The sequence below is a fragment of the Chinchilla lanigera genome, unplaced genomic scaffold, assembly GCF_000276665.1.
Source record: "Chinchilla lanigera isolate Chin_1 unplaced genomic scaffold, ChiLan1.0 scaffold00030, whole genome shotgun sequence".
NCBI classification, from domain to species: Eukaryota; Metazoa; Chordata; class Mammalia; order Rodentia; family Chinchillidae; genus Chinchilla; species Chinchilla lanigera.
The window spans coordinates 17,089,862-17,107,151 of record NW_004955431.1 but is presented as its reverse complement, the minus strand read 5'-3'; positions in this window follow the sequence as shown (position 1 = coordinate 17,107,151).

Below are 17,290 nucleotides of genomic sequence, written 5' to 3'. Positions count from 1 at the left end.
TTGAAAGGAGTGTGTGTGCGTGTGTGTGTGTGTGTGTGTGTGTGTGTGTGTGTGCGCAGGCATATGTGGGTGTTTGAGTGTGTGCATGTGTGTGTAAACTGTAGTGGTGGTTAATAGGCTTCTGTTTTATCAGTCAGATCATCTAAAAGGAAAGGGAATAGACCTTTACTGAAAGGTTCCAGTAAGAGTGTTGGAAGAAATTCTTGTAGCTATCTGACTCATGTTCCTTATTCTAAATCTATCCCCATGTACAGAGAGATAGGTTATTCCACCTGGGTCATGTGACCTTCCAGCTAGAAACCGGAGTGTGGTGTCAGCCACAGAAGAGTCACAAAGGGTGAGTGTGACTTACCTTCCTTCTACTTCCGTGGAACCCTGGAGCTCTCCAACAAGACTGGGAGCGGAGGCTCAGCAGGTGAAAACAACTTCTGTCTCCTATAATTTATTCCTCTTTGGACAGCAGCAGCTGTGAGCTTGCCTACTTGAATTACCTAACTGTGGACACTCTTCAGCTCCTGTCTCACATCTGCTCCTCCTCCATGGTAACCTGTTAGCTTGGAAGGAAGGGGGGAAAAAAAGAGTCCATACTCTTAAATGAAATAAATCAAAATAAATGAGACAAACATGTTTAAATATCACATTGTTTCTCTAGTAGGAGAAACTGAAAGGGTAAATAAGAACCAAAATGTATAACAAATACTGGAAAATAGGAAGAGAATACTCAAATGGGAAGGGGAGCAAGGGATGAAGGGAAGAGAAAGGAAAGGAACAGAAAAAAAGAACAGAAGGAAGAAAATGGAAGCAAAGATTTTGTAAATAAGGAGGGGCAGAGGGGTCAAAAAGGGAGGAGAGGGGTTCAGGGAAAAAAGAAGAATCTAGAAATATCATGTACAGGTACAAACTTCATTTAAGGAATGTGATCATTATGTACATCTGAAATGTACCAATAAAATTAATAATAAAAAAAGAAGGGAAGACTGACAGCGCACGTTGCTACCGTGCCTCTGTGTAGTAGAGCCAATTTCAATTATTTTAAGCTAAGGAAAGAACCCATCTCCTGGGTCTGCTTCTACAGTGTGAACTCAGTGTGACTAATAAATGTCTCCTGAATAACAATGTCATACTTGTAATCGTGTTTATGGGACATGCGTGGAAATGATAGAGTTGCACAGTTTCACTAAAACATGGGCTGTCCGAACTGGCAGGAGTTGGTCATTTCTCCCACCATCACTCACCCTCTCCAGGACCAGGGACAGCATGAAGTTCTTACTACCCCAGAGGAGAGCATTTCATTCAGATAATATTGCTTGATGCTTGCATGAATTTAAGAATCCCTGATGATGGTTTTCTGACAGTTTGGGAACCATCAGTCTAGTCCAGTCACCTTCATCTGGACAACTGAGGACATGAAGGGAATTGAGAACAAAGAGAAGTCACTTGTAAAGTCACAGGACAGAGGCAGAACAAGAACGTGGGTCACTTGGACCCTTGTGTTAATTTTGAGACTTTTCTGCTATATCAAACTGAACCTATTACACATTCCACTGATAGAGAAGAATTCAAGCTTCTCTACAGTAATTTTGACATTTTGAAAGGAATTACTAGGGCAATTTTCTAGGCAAATTGGATTTTTAAATTTTGTTCTTTTCATTCCACTTGTCAAAAGTGGAATTTATCTTTGTCTGTTATGTCTAGTAAAAAAGGAAGCAGACCTATTCAGCCTGATTACAAAATTCTTTAATCCTCATGACAATTCTATAAAATAGCAGCTATGATTCACATAGTATAGATGGGAATCTATACTTCTATACCTGATGAAAGAAGTCAGAGAGAGGACGATGTTACCTGTGCTTACAAAGCCAATATGGGTGATATTTCCTGATTATCATGACTAATACTCTCTTCTCTTTAGAGAGTACTGTCTATGTGTAACCGATGACACTTCTAAGATGCTGAGAATGTCAGTGGTTATTTCTTTAACAGATTGATGCAGCAGAATATTACCAATAATAGCAACATAATCTTTAGCGCTAAATTCTTAGGAAATGTTGAGCACCTAATTTTCAGAACTTTAAGAAGAGCACTTGCTGGCTTTCCAGGAGTTCCCCAGGCTTTCTAAGAAGATTCTCTTTCCCTTTCAGCTAAATCAGACATTAATAAGGTATAGCCTGTGGACCAAATTCAGTGCAGCGTTTGTTTCTATAAATAAATATGTAGTGGAACAGTCATATCCCTTCATCTATATATTTTTCAGGTCTACTTTTGTGCTACAATAATGAACTGGAGTAGTTGTGACAGAGGTTGTATAGTTTGTAAAGCCTAAAAATATGTGCTATCTGGCCCTTTGCAGAAAAAGTTTGCTGACCGTCTTGCACTGGAGCGGTTCGCAACTATCTCCTGAGATCTATTAGTTCATTGAGATGGAACTTGAAAAACTCTTATTGCAGTACGCATGTCAGTGAACAAGATTCTTGGGGGCTTAATTTACTTCAAACAGAGAACTTCTGTTTTCATTTCTATTCTATATTGGGTTTTCACAGTTGAGTCTATGTTAGGTCAGGATAAGTGATAGATTGGAGACATGAGGTCAGATTCCTGGAGGGTTCTATAAATGTTTGTATAACTGCTGACACTTGTAGGAAAATCCAGGTACCTGGGAAAAGTAAATTTGAGTATTTGGTGCTTTATTTTCACATGGGAAATAAAACTTCTCATGCCTTCTGCAAAATTGAATTTACTTGACGAGTCATAGAGAAGCTTACATGGAGAACTGTATTGTATATTTTACTTAAGAAGTATGTCCTATCAGAACTGTGATTTTTGTGGAATATAGAATAGGTTTAGAAAAATAATCTGCCCCACTTAATATCTCGGTTGTGAATGTTTTGGCTGCTGATGAAAAGAGTTCCTGGGGGTATATCTGCTTCTGCAAAGCAGCCCCTACTTACCAGCAAAATACAAACTGTATTTTTGTATGAGATGGTTTCCAAGTTATTGAAACAACTTACCTTCTTTGAATAGCTGGTTCAAACATGTCCCTAACATCCATGATGAGAAAAAGAGAGAAGCTATTATTAGATCATTTTTACAGCTTGTTTTCAATTAGTTAAAAAAAGCAGCATCTGATCCAGTTCTGATGTGGTACAGAAGCAAATATCAGCTAATGCTTCTGCAGACAATATGTATAAGTTTTTGGACAAACATACAACAAAAAATATTTGAAGTCACTATAGAGTTACTAAAGTAGGCAGAAATCAAAAGGATTTAATCCCTAAAATAGGAGAACCATAATGGATGGACATATACATGTATATGTCTTTTCTCTTGGATCTCCTAGTACATATGTTATGAATAACTAGAACCAAACCAGAAAGGAGCATTGTTATGGTTTTTTTTTTATTATTTTAAAGATAAAAGAATGAAAACATATTAACAAACACACAGACACAAACAAAACAACACAAACACAATAAAAGCAATACAGAATTTCAGACAAAGTGATAAGAAATTAACAGTGGTTGTTCTATTACACATTGTTATCTTTAAATTAGTTGCTCAGTTAAACGAATATAGGCATGTAAGATTGTTCAAACAATTAAACATTAACTGTTCCTTTCCATAAAGCAATAGAAATTCATAGTACAATTATCTTAGCTATCTTGTGTATACATATATACATATTTCTTCCCTTCTTTCTGTTTTTCTCCAGTACCAGGAACCGAACTCACGACCTTGCGCTTGCCAGGCAGGCGCTTTGCCACTGAGCTAAATCCCCAGCCCCCTTCCCTTCTTTCTTTTCTCTTTTCCCTCACACAAGTTGTTCTTTCCTTTGAGCAATTTCTTTCCCTTTTACAATATCTATTGTACTTTTTAGATTTTATGTACTCTTTTAAGTTCTTACACTAGTGAGACAATACAGTGTTTACATATGTGGGTCTGATTTATTTCAGTTATGACTATGGTCTCTAGTTGCATCCATTTACCTATAAAAGCCTCAAGTTTGTCTTTCTTTATGGCTGAGTTATATTCCATTATACCACATCTTTTTTATCCATTCCTCAGCTGATCAACAACTGGAATCTCATCTTATAGAAAAGTTTTTGCACATCTAAAGAAATCACCAGCAGAGTGAAAAGAAAACCCACAAATTGGGAAAAAATTTTAGCCAACTGTCACTTGGACAAAGGTCTTCTATCTAGAACATACAAAGAATTAAAAAAAAATCAGCCCCCTCAAAATCAAAGACTATTTTGACATGTTAAAAGACAGAATTCTGAACTGCCAGAGCAGCTGGGGAATGAAGGAGGATTCTAAAATGGAGAAGGGAGCCCCTAAGTATGTATTTCAACTCTGCCCAAACCCTTGACTGCATATGTGTTATGGTTTGTGTCTGGATGTCCCCCCAAATCCTCATGTAGTCATGGGTGTGGGCTTCTAGAGTTTACAATTGATCCATGGTCCAATGCTGAGATTATGGGTGTGAGTGATATGCTCACCCTGAGGTATGTAGTTTACATACAGCATAACAGAGGGAAAGAGGGTTGCTCTTCCTGCCTGCTGCTTCCTTTTGCTCTTGTTGCTTTTGTTGTTTTCCACTACCGTGAACTGTTGCCCTGTGACATGTGCCACACTGCCTTGGAGCAAGCTGAGTATGGACTGAATCGTCTACAAACTGTGAGCTGAGTGAATCTTTCCTTCCTTAATTTTGGGTGTTGGGTATTTTGTCTCAGCAACAGGAGAAAAGTAACCAAGACAATATGGAAAGGAGGGAATCCCAAAGGAACTCAGCAGAAAGCAATAGCTGGAAGGTAGAAAAGCTTAAGGAAAATTTCTAATTTCTTCCTAATGATGAGGAGATAGAATTAAATGTGTTAATCCTTCCAAGTTAGTGGAATGTGGTAAACCCCATGAGTTTTCCATTGAAATTTCACCATATCACTGGTCTAAGGGACTTGCCTTTGAAACAGGGCAATATCCAAACAGAGTCACAGGAAAATGATAAAACCTAGCTCCTACAAACTAAAAATATTAGACAGTTATTGGACTGTCTCCTGAAATAAATATCAAAACTCTTCAGGAGAATAAGAAAAAAAATCTAACCTCTACAATGTTTCATGCATAATAATATTGGACATGCAGGGAAACAGGAAAATCTTATCTATAGTCAGAAGAAACACAATAAATACAGAAAAATGTGTACTGATTCCAATGGTAAACTTAGACAAGCACTACAAAGAACTTAGTATAAATATGCCCAAGAATGTAAATGAAAAGATAGTCATAATTATTGAGCAAATACTACATCAATAGAAAATGAAGTACAAAAAACAGAATCAATGAATGCAATCATTGTGTACATTAGAACTGTACCAATAAATATTTTATTTTTTTTTGTTTTATTTTTTTTGGTTTTTCTCCGGTACCAGGAACCGAACTCATGACCTTGCGCTTGCCAGGCAGGCACTTTGCCACTGAGCTAAATCCTCAGCCCCCAATAAATATTTTAAAAACTGGAATCAAAAGAAACACTAGACCTGAAAATTAGAAAATAAAACACCCCCTGGATATTGGGCCTTCTTTTCTGAAATCATTCAAATCTTCCTCATTGGGCCAAACATAGATCTATTGGGCAAAAAGCCAACTAGATGCATTTTTACTACTTATTAAAATACTAAATATATTCTTTAATATATTCTTATTCAGGTAGGTAAGAATTCCTCTCTGCTGCATTAAGGGAAAGTGGAAAGAAACACAAGGAAATGATAAACATTGAGTTGAGGATGTGCTTGTCTCTTGAAGGAAGAAGGGCCACATGGTGGGGATGACTAACTGGAGGCTTTAACTACTGACACTTGTGAAGCTGCAAGCTGGCATAGAGCAGGGCCTTGGAAGAGACTGGTGCAGATGGCAGACCCTACAGATTAAGCTTTCTCAGTAGCAGTTGGCTGTTGGCTGTTTGGTTTGGTTTGACATAATGCAAGTCATAAGGTGTTTGTTAATATTTATCTTCTGGCAGAAAAAAGGACTCTGTATAGAAAGAATATGTGGATTTTGTTACTTATTTCATTGTCACATAGTAGGCACTGTTTTGTGTTTTAAAATTCCAGGCTGGGCTTTACTTTTTGCCTTCTGTTAGAAAAAAAGTTCTGTCTCAGATTAAGGATATAGCATTCAGGGTTTCGCAGTGAAATTGAAGATACTGAAGTTGTTCAAAAAGGAGAAAGTGAATTGAATTGGTGAGTCAGGTAATAGATTGCTGAGAAGCCAAGCAAAAATACTGAAAGCTATTTCTATCCTTAGGGATGGGAAGATAAGGGAAGAAAACATATTGGTAGACTCCAGAACTCAGTTATCTTATTGAAGCTACGGTTACATTGGGGCTTCCCTGTAGGAATGAGGATCATGAAGGGGGAGTGTTGTAGTAGGTGCTAGGCAATGCGAGTGGGTCCATTTTCAGAGACACTGCTCAAGGAACAGGGAGAGAGGCTCTGGTTTCTCCCTTCTTCTTACTATTTAATATTTCACCAGTGGCTCCTCCCTACCCAGAGCCAATTGACAAGGAAACCTGGAAAAGTAGCTTTCTGCAACACAGGTTAAAAATTGTAAAAAAAATAGAAATAGATATGAGAGTGACAGTTTTCAGCCCAAGAGATAATGTATTTAGAGAGTTCTATACCGTGAATTGTGTTCCCCTTCCTGCTTCCAATGTCAAAATCATAAGCTCCAGTATCTCAGAATGTAACGGTATTTTGAGATATGATATTTTTATTTTAAAGAGACTAGTAAAAGAAAGAAAGAAAAAAGAACAATATCAGCATACCAACATTGCAAACATAAACAAAATGAAGCAAGAACATCAAAAATGATACAGAGTTTCAAAACAAAATGATAGGAATTAACAGCGGTTGTTACAATACATATTATTGTTTTCAACTACGTTGCTCAGATTACCAGATGTAAGAATGGAAGATTGTTCAAACCATTATAGAGAATAAAAATAATTATTAGATAAAATATTAGAGATAATACAGAGTTTCACTAGACAAGATGGTAAGAATTCACCAATGGTTGTTCTACTGCATAATGTTGTCTGCAAATCAGTTGCTCAGATTACCAGATATAAGTATGCAAAATTGGTCAGAATATAAAAAATTTTAAACATTAACTGTTCCTTTCAATATACCATGAGACATCAACAGTACAGTTATCCCATATATATATCAGACTTGAAGATCAGTGGAACAGATTAGAAGATGTGGACACAGCTATAAACATACTCAGCCACTTATCTTTGACAAAAGGGCCAAACATGCTCACTGGAAGAAAGATAGCCTCTTTAATAAATGGTGCTGGAAAAACTGACTTTCCACGTGCTGAAGACTAAAACTAGACCCATATCTTTCACCTTGCACTAAAGTAAAGTCAAAATGGATCAAAGATCTAAATATTAAAACAGAAACCTTAAATCTATTGGAAGAGAAAGTAGTTAAAAATCTTGAAGACATAAGGGTTAGCAGAGAGTTCATGAACAAAAACCAACTGCGTAGGAAATACTTCAAAGAATCAACAACTGGGATTTTATCTTATTGAAAAGCTTTGCACATCAAAAGAGATATGACTTCTTTTTTTCTGGTACTGGGAATCGAACTCACAACCTTGCACTTGCCAGGCAGCTTCTGTGCCATTGAACTAAATCCCCAACCCCTAAGAGATATGATTTTTAAGGAGATGAAATGAGGTCATTAAAGTGGGCCTAGAGGAAATTTGGACCCCAACATGTACTGAGGGGAGACCGTGTAAAGAGGCACAGAGAAGACAGAAATCTACAGATTATAGAGGAAAACTTCAGAAGAAATCCTAATGACCCCTTGATGTTGGACTCTCAGCCTTCAGAATCATGATAAAATTAATCTTTGTTGTTCGGCCACCCAGTCTGTCGTACTTACTTAAGGCAACCCTGAAAAACTACTACCAGGAGGCTACAGTACTTTGTGTACCACTATTGCCCGTGGAGATTGTCTGTAGTGTTCAGTGATTAAAACTGATTCTTCCCAGGTTGCTTCAAGTTTCCCACTGCATAACTCAATTTGGAAACTCCTGCAGTGGGAAACCAAATCCCTTATCACTTGATTTTCTGGTCTTCTTTCTATAATTCCAGAAAATCCTTGCTTTCTTTCCCATACACACAAGACATTAATTAGTTGTTTAGTTTTGGTGGGCCAGAAAACAGAGGGGTGGTGAAATTTGCTTCTGAAATTGTCCATCACCTTCAAGGCAAAACAAAAAACGCTTCTTGGAGCTGCCACAAATCCTATGTGGCAATGGTTTCATAATAAATAATTCCCTCCAGACCAGATGGCAATTTGATGCTTTAGAGGCAAACTGGTACCCTTTCATTTTCTCTTTGCTGCACCACAATTCATGTGGATCAGGACAACAGGAGCAGGAGGAAGAACATTCTGCATTTTCTCTCCATCTGTTCCTGGGAGGCCAGTGTGATAACAATATGGTATTCACTGCAGGATGACAACACAGGCTCTAGACTTGGACCAACAGAGTCCTATTTCATAAGAGGAATTTGTACTGTTAGACCCTAGAGGGAAATGTGGCCAACTCCAAGGCCTGAAAGTATGATCATTGCATCCAATGGTATAGTAAATAAGTCATGGTATTTAGCTCAAAAAAAAAAAATAAATAAATAAATAAAATAAAAAAATCTACCAGAGCTCAAGAATATGGAACTTCCCAGCCACATGACCTTGAATGAGTCGCCTTCTCATTGTGGACTAGAGCATCTCATCTGTCAAGTAGCGACAATACCTGCCTTACAGGTATTGGGCCACTGAGTGATTAAATAGGTAACCTATGAAGGTGGATCTATCTCTAAATGAGTGCTATGCACACGGAAATTGTGATTACCATTTTGTCACAATCCCAGGCTATAAAAATAATTTTTTATGGCTAGGGCACTCTGTTTCCTACTTTCCTTTGCCAAATACTTAGAGAGGTAAACGTGATTCTTCTCCACCCAAGTTAGTGAGTAGTTTACAACTCAAAGCTTTGTCTTCACCTCACAGGGGAGGAATTTGAGGAGGCAAAGACAGTCTGGACTGGTAATTTACCCATTTTTAAAAAAGCACCTCTAAGCCATTTCTCCTTAAATAATTTCTCTGAATATAGTGTTATTCGTGCAGCAGGACAATTTTTGTCAGCTATTGAGGTATAATTTACATCTAATGAAATTCACTGGTTTGAAGGATACCATTTTATGAGATTTGACAAATGTATGCAGTCATAAAGTCACCACCATGATTGGCAGGGTAAGCTTTGCTGATAATGATGTATGATTTTCTTGATTTCCATTTTCCTCCCATGGGCAGTAGGCTCTAGCTTTATCACTTAGGCCGGGTTTGTGGCTGTGCGAAGGGTAAGCATGACTTGAAAGATTCCTTTGTTCCTGACTTGGATTTTCAGCATCTTTAGCCATGAAGGCTTATGGTATTCTGGTGGGGAAGAACAGGAGTGCCCTAGAGATAGGAATAAAAATGATCTAATATCATACCCTTACCTGGGGTGTATATATAAATTGAATCTTCATAAAATCCTGTGAGATAGCTTCTGGTTTTGTTCCCATTTTATGGAAAAGGAAACTGGGCACTTATCCAAAAGAGGGAGGTGGAAGTTTTTATTCAAGACAATCTGCATCAAAAGTAGTAGAGCCAGGGTTGGAAACCATAATATGTTCTGGGGCCTAGTCTGTGAAGATCAATGAAAGGATAGTCCCAAAGCTAGAAAAAATTTCTAGTGTCTGAAAAGATAAGAAAGAGACTATGGTTTTTACAAGCCAGGAGAAGCAAATCCTTGCTACTTTGGGAAAAAACCTTCATTGCAGAAGCTCAGGCTAAGCAAGGACCTTACAAACTAGGATGATGGATTTGTGAGGGCTAAACAATGTGAAGGAGCCTCTTGGGACATGGTGTTAGGCAGGGATTCTGGGTCCCTTTCTTTATGCTTGTGAGAGTGTTCTCAAGATGGATGCTGCTTATATGTCTAATTAGCTCACTGGAAGGTCTGTAGATAACACTTACATGGATTTAATTTTCACATGTTCTTAAAATCCAGTCATTTATAATAAAAATATAAACTCTCATTTTACAGCATTTTGAAAAGGGAAACTGGTACCCATAATTCAAATTCCCGAGCTGGATCAGTACACTTCAAAGTGGGACTCATTTGTCCCTGAGGTCGTCACTTCATGGACATTGCCTTGCTGACTTGTTAAAGGAGAAAGAAAGATGCCGACTGTCTTAGTCACTTTCCTCACCCCTGAGACACCATACCAACACCCATGACTTAAAGGAGAAGAGGTTTACTTTCATTAATGGTTACAGGCAATGGTGGGCCAGGTCCAAATAGAAATGGCATGGTAGAGGGGCAAAGTGAGCCATCTGTTGACCTTGTGGTGGTCAGGAAATCTGCTGATACCGTGGGGTCAGGAAGCAGAAAAAGAAGGGGGAGAGCTACACCCTTCCAGAGGACGCCCCCAGTGACCTGCTCCTAACCAGTGCCAGCAGCACTCAGTGGCTGAACTCACCAGGGGTACAGTGATGAGTGCAGTGTCCCCACAGCTCAACCACATTCCAAAAGCTCTGCCTCTGAGTGCATGAGAGTTTGGGGGAATATTCCACATCCGAAGTACCACATCAGCTCAGATGAACACACAGATGCACCTTTAAAAAGAAAACGAGACAGAATCACCAGTATTCTCAACTTCTCATATCTCCAGCTGTTGTCTTCTGGATTAACCCAGGGGTTGAAAAAAAAAATGTAAGAACTATTAAAGATGATGTTACCCAGGGTTCATGTAAAAAGTAATATGGTAGAATAGAATGCCTACGTTATAACATTAAGTGAACAAAAAGTAAACCTAAAATACAAGACTGATTATATAATTTTCCTGGTTGAGGTTATTCTGCCCCTCTCACGCAGTCATTGATCCAGCCTGAAGAAACTCTTCTCACTCTCCAGCGGAATTTGCAGGAACCAGTGCAGCCCCTTTGACACCGAATAAACCAACCAAACCAGATTAAAACACAAGGGCTCTGAAAATTAAACTTCTATCAAAACCACAGCCCTGGGGACTGGGGATTTAGCTCAGCGGCACAGCGCCTGACCAGCAAGTGCAAGGTCGTGAGTTCAATCCCCGGTACCAGAAAAACAAAAACAAAAACAAACAAACAAACAAAAAAACCCACAGACCGGAAAATTGAGGCACATAAGTGAAATCTAAACAGTGGGTCATGCTGCTGAATCAGGAGATTTAAATAGGATGACAGCCTCTTAATATAGTAGACAAATTGCAGAGGATGTAAGAAGTCCTCCATCCACCCAAGAAATATTACTGAAGAATTCAGTGTTCATAGGAAAAAAATAGAAGCCCTCAGCCTAAGCCTCAGAGATTATATAGTAATTACAGATCATACATTTACATGTAAAACATAAAATTGCAACACTATAAAGCTCTTTTAAAAACAAGAGAAAACTTGTACTATTTAGGGCGGAGTTGATTTGAGAGGAAAAGCACAGTCTACAAAAGGGAAAACCAGCAAATTGGATCTCTTCAAAATTAATAATTTCTACTATCAGAGAGTCCATTGAAGAGGGTACAAAGACAAGCTACATACTTGGAATAATATTTGCAAATTACATATCCAAGCAAGGACTGTATCTAGAGTATATACAGAACTCTCAAAGCTTAACAGTGTTTTTTTTTGTTTGTTTGTTTTTTGTTTTTTTTTTTTTTCAAATAAGCAAATAATCCAGTTAGGAAATGGGCAAAAGATGCGAAGAGCATTTCATTACAAGAAGCAAAGAACCAGGTACTTGACATTTCACCATCAAGTGCACTGAAACCACAATGAGCTATTAGAAACACTTAAAATTTAAAAACAAGCAAGCAGGCAAACAAACAAAAACTGGTAACAGCAAATGCTCACAAAGTTCCAGAGAAGTCAGATAATTCATACCTTGCTATTGGAAGTGGAAAATGTTACCATCATTCTGGAAAATCTTTCGTCAGCTTCTCATAAAACTAAACATACTGCTACTATATGATCCAGTGATTTCCTTCCTGGGCATTTATCCCAGATAAATGAGCACAAAAATTCATGTCCATACAAAAATTTATATACAAATCTTCATACACAGCTTTATTTGTGATGGCCAAAATGATTGGAGTAAGAGTTGAAAGGTTAAAAACTATGAGGTGTAGTACAAAATTCTCAGCATACCGAGCCTACTTCTCAGCAAAAACAAGCAATGAACTATTAATATACCCCACTACTTAGATGAACCTCCAAAGAAAATTAAATGAAAAAATTAATATCCAAAAGTACCTATATTACTATAAATTTTCACTTATATAACATTCTTGAAATAACACTATTATGAACACGGAGAACAGATTAGCAGATGCTAGAAGCTGAGAATAACGAGAGGTATTGTGAGTTGAATTATGCCCTACCAACAACTATGCCCTAGTACCTGAGAATGTGATCTTACTTGGAAATGGGGTCATTGCAAATGTAACTAGTGAAGATGAGGTCAAACTGAACTAGGGGGATTTGCTCATCCAATATGACAGGTATACTTTTCAAAAGAGGAAATTTGGAGGCACAAATTTATAGGAAGAATACCACATGGCATGGAAAACAGAGATCTACAAGTTAAGGAATACCCAAGATGGACAGCAAGCCCTTGGAAGCTAGAAGGTGGAACTAGAAGGCACCCTTCAGAAGGAACCAGCCTTACTGACACATGGATCTTGGACTTCAGCATCCAGAAACACTTGATCGTGAACCTCTGTGTTTATTCCACACAGTCAGTCAGAGGTGCTTTGTAATGGGAAGCTTAGCTACTTAAAGCAGAAGCTGAAGACAGTGGCAGGGAAGTGCGCATGTCTTTAAAGGGTAGCGTAAGAGAGCTTGTGTGGGCCTGGAAACATTCAGAGTCTTCACTGTATCAGTGCCAATATCCTGACTGTAATATGGTGTTACAGTTTTGCAATGTTACCACTGAAGTGATCTTTAGAGAATATGCAAGATCTCTCTTATTCCTTACAACTGCATCCAAATCTGTAATTAATTCAAACCTTTTAATTAAAAAGCACACCTGACATGCTTAAGAAAACCTATGTGATGTCCTTGGACTTAGACTTCCTAAAGCCTTTAAACTTCACAGGAAACGTTTTAGTCACCATTTTTGAAAAGTATATTTTCCCAAATATGTTAGGGGGAATACTAACAATGAAGGTGGAAGACACAATATGGACTCCAGCATAGGTCTAGAAAGCTGGTAGAGTATGGATGAGAAAAGTTCCTTGGGAGAAAGACCAATAATATACAGATAGTAGATGCGTGGCTTGAGGAGGAATTATTTATAACTGGAACAAGAACAAAGATGTACCTTATACTGATTTTTCCCTAGAGTCCATTTTGCTAGTAGAATTTTTGAATTTTCAAGACATTGCTCTTTGAGTCTGCCCTCGCTCCAGTCTGCTCCTACCTCTCATGATAGTTACAGATTGTTTTCCTTCTCAGTCAAGCACAAGCTCTGGAAGTCTCCCCAGTATGGAACTGATATGCTTGTTCATCTGAACTGGAAGTCTCCCCAGTATGGAACTGATATGCTTGTTCATCTGAAATTAAAGAGCCAAATCAAGTTAGATGGGAATGAAGTCTACCTGTGTAGTTTGAAGCCAATCACAGGCAGGAAGAGAGAATGTAGAATTGTGTCCTTTTTTCCTTTTAAACAACTTCCTTCTCTGCCTTTCAACTTTTGTTTCCCAAATGTAGGCACAATATCTATGTGTTATTATCTGACGACCAACTTGTTCTCTTTCTTTTTTGTTTAATAAGCTTGAATGAAATGAAAGAATGCAGCAAAGCAGCTACTGTGGAAGTAAGCACAGAGCAGGTCCATCTTCCAACCATGTTTTTACTGGAGAGAGCATTGGCTTTGCAGGTTGAAGAGCCTGTGTTCAACTTTTCCGCTCTGATACTTATCAGTTTTGTGACTTTAGGAATTTTAGTATGAGTTTTGGAAGACAAGGATAAACTTTTGTTGGGAGGATCAAATCTGATAATAAATCACAATAAATGATTATTTCCTTCCTTTCTTCTCTCCTGGAAAGGGCTGAATTTGGAACTATATGGTATTATTCTCTTGAACCCCAATAGGAAGAAGTCATGCCTGGGATGAGATGCTAAGCATATTTGTTGTGTATCACTACCTTAGCAATTACCCCTAAGTTTAATGATTTCTGGACAAGAATATCATCGCTTCATAACTTGCACGGGTCATAAATCGAGGTGGCCTTATCTTAGGGGTTTTCACAAGGTTTTTATCATTCTGTCATTCTGGGCTGCCACCCCTTAAGAAAGCTTGACTGGGAAAGAGCTGATTCCAAAGTTGCTGACATGGTTTTATAAGGATTCAATGTCTTGTGGACTGTTGGACTGAGACCTGAATTGTTTATTGGTCATTAATCTGAGACTTCCTTCAGTTCCTTGTTACAGTGGGCCTCTCCAAGAAGGCTGCTCACAACATGGTGGATGAGCAAGTGAGAAAGGGCAGGAGAGAATGAACAAGACACAAGACAAACTTTGGTAAGCCTTTTGTTATCTTACTCATTAGAAGAAAGTCATAAGTCTGGCCCAGAAGGATAGGGAGTTATACCAGGACAGAGATACCAAGAGGTAAGGATCACTGGGGATTGTAACTAAAGGCTTCCTTCCAATTCTGCCCTCTGCCTCCAACAAGTCACATCTCTCTTATCTACAAAATGTTTTCAGCCCTCCCAAGGTAGCAATTGCTGAATTCCACCCCAGTATTGGTTCAAAATCCTGACTGTTACGATCTATGTCATGCTAAGTATGGATGAGGCTCCTTGACACTGGTCATTAACTACTGCTCCTTGAGCACAGGTCCTCTCATTATGTAGATCTGTGAAACCAAGGAGACAGTTTTCAGCCGTAAGTATACGATAACTCCTGCAGACATTCCTGCCACACAGAGGGGCATGGTGAGCTGCACAGCAGTCACTTATCCATAGGAATTCTAACATTTCCATGGGGGAAGCTCCCCAAACACTATGATCGTGCTTTAGGGACCACACTTCAAAAATTTTCATTTAGACAGCATTTTCATCTTACTCGGAGGAGACTGGTGTAATGGAGTCAGCAGATAAATGATGGCATCACTCTGACATCACTGAATATCTCTGAGTTGTCTATAAAGTGGAATCACCCTCACGGTTGCTAGGAGGATGAAAAGGAAAAGAGATGTTACAGGCAGGGACTCTGGCACATGACTGGACACAAAGGAAACTGTTAGTTCCCCTCTGCCGTCAGTTAATTAGTGAGTAAGTAAAACCATCTGATAGACCAATTTATAACAAGGTCATTGGATGTTAGCAATTGGTTTTTATAGGCTTAATATAGCTCTAGTTAATGGCTTATGGATTCTTTCATGGTCAGGCTCCAGTAGACAAGTCTATTAAAAGGAGGAAAGAGGGAGCAGGTGCCAAGCTGCCTTGTGGCTAGATGCAGGTCCTTCCTGGCTGGGCACGAATGCACTTTCAAGACGTCATAGTTCATGGGTGGCTTGAAATTGTGAGAGGTAGAGGCCCCTCACACTGGAGGTTTCAAAGATGAGTAATAGTGGCCTTTGGGAATGAAAATGGATTGTTTCTCCTGGTTCCCATGCAGTCATACTGAGAGTTAATATGCAGTATAGGTTGTGGAACACAGTTTCTGGTGCCAGCCATCCAGGGTTGAGTTTTCCTGCTGTCACCTGCTAGCTCTATGACCTTGGACAAGTCACTTTTTTTTTGCCTTGTTTTTAAAGCAAAGAAAATAGTGTCTACCTCCCAGTGCTATGATGAAGATTAAATGAGTTCATTTAAACAAAGCAATTAGAACGATGCCTGGCACAGAGTAAGTATTATATAAATGTAGGTGCTTATTATTATTTTAAGTGTTGGAAAGCTGCTCAAATAAATGTCTGCAGTCAGCCATCTTGTCCTTGAGGACTCACTCACAGGACCACGGCAGGAGGCATCTGGGGAATAATCAGTGGCTAATTATATTATATGTAATTATAATAGTTCTAATTTATTTGGTATAAATAGTACTAAGCCTTCTACTTGGAGTATTACAATGTAAGACTCTAATTAGCAAAAAGAAAAGAAAAGGAACCACTTAAGTATTTGAGAGGGACAGAAGATAAACCCAAGAATTGACAAGGGAAAAACAAATGAAGCCACCCACAGCCATCTCTACCTTCGGCTGGAAAGACAAGAGGAGTACACTGGGTAATTGGAAGCCACAGGATGATGTAACCTGATGGAAGCCAGACTCATGTTGGGACTATTTGGTGGGAGTAAAAACCATGACAGAGAAGCCATTGCAAGGATGCCACCAAGTCAGACAGAAAGAGAGGATGCTGTGGCTTCTCCCTATTTCCAACTTCCAGTCTACAGTGGGGTCTCAGGTTGGTTGAACCAACCAGGAATCAACTGAGAATCACAGCCTACAGGAATCGGCCCCCTATTGTACAAAGTAGATCAGTGAAAAAATGAGGATAGACTTGAGGAGCAGAAGGGTGAGGAGTGGCACAATACCTCACTGCCATAGACAGGAGGGAGACATTTTTCTTCCCCAATTCACTGACGCATGTATTAGGCTGGGGAGGATGCACACAATGATTCTGATGTTCCTAGCCAGTAAACTAGCAGAGGCAAGAACAGACACCAAATTGGTTGATTTCAAAGCCCATGTTTGTATGCAGTAGTGAAGCCCTTGGACTCAGTTGTGCCCATGTGTGCTCCATACTCAGTTACCTGAATGGGGCCTGGGGTTCCCCCAAAGAACTTACTGGCTGCAGTTGATTGTATTCCTGGGCCATGCTTGTCTGACCTGAAGGGGCATTGTCTTAATGGCAGTTCTGCTGAAGTTGGGTGTACTCTGTCCTCACAGCATAGTCCAAGATCTCTGCTACAATGGGAACCAAGCTGGGTATATGCTGTGGTTGATACATTGTGTCAACTTGGGGAGTCTAGAGGTTTGGCTAAGTGACTCAGCAGGAAGCCAGGGTGCTTACTTTGTATACGTCCTGAGCCTGTGGAAGAAGAGGGCATGGAAATTATGTGAGAGCTACATGCCCCTTAGGTGGGGGTAGTCTGTTTACAAAGTAAGGCAGGGAAGGAAGCTGCTTGCTGCCATTCCTCCCA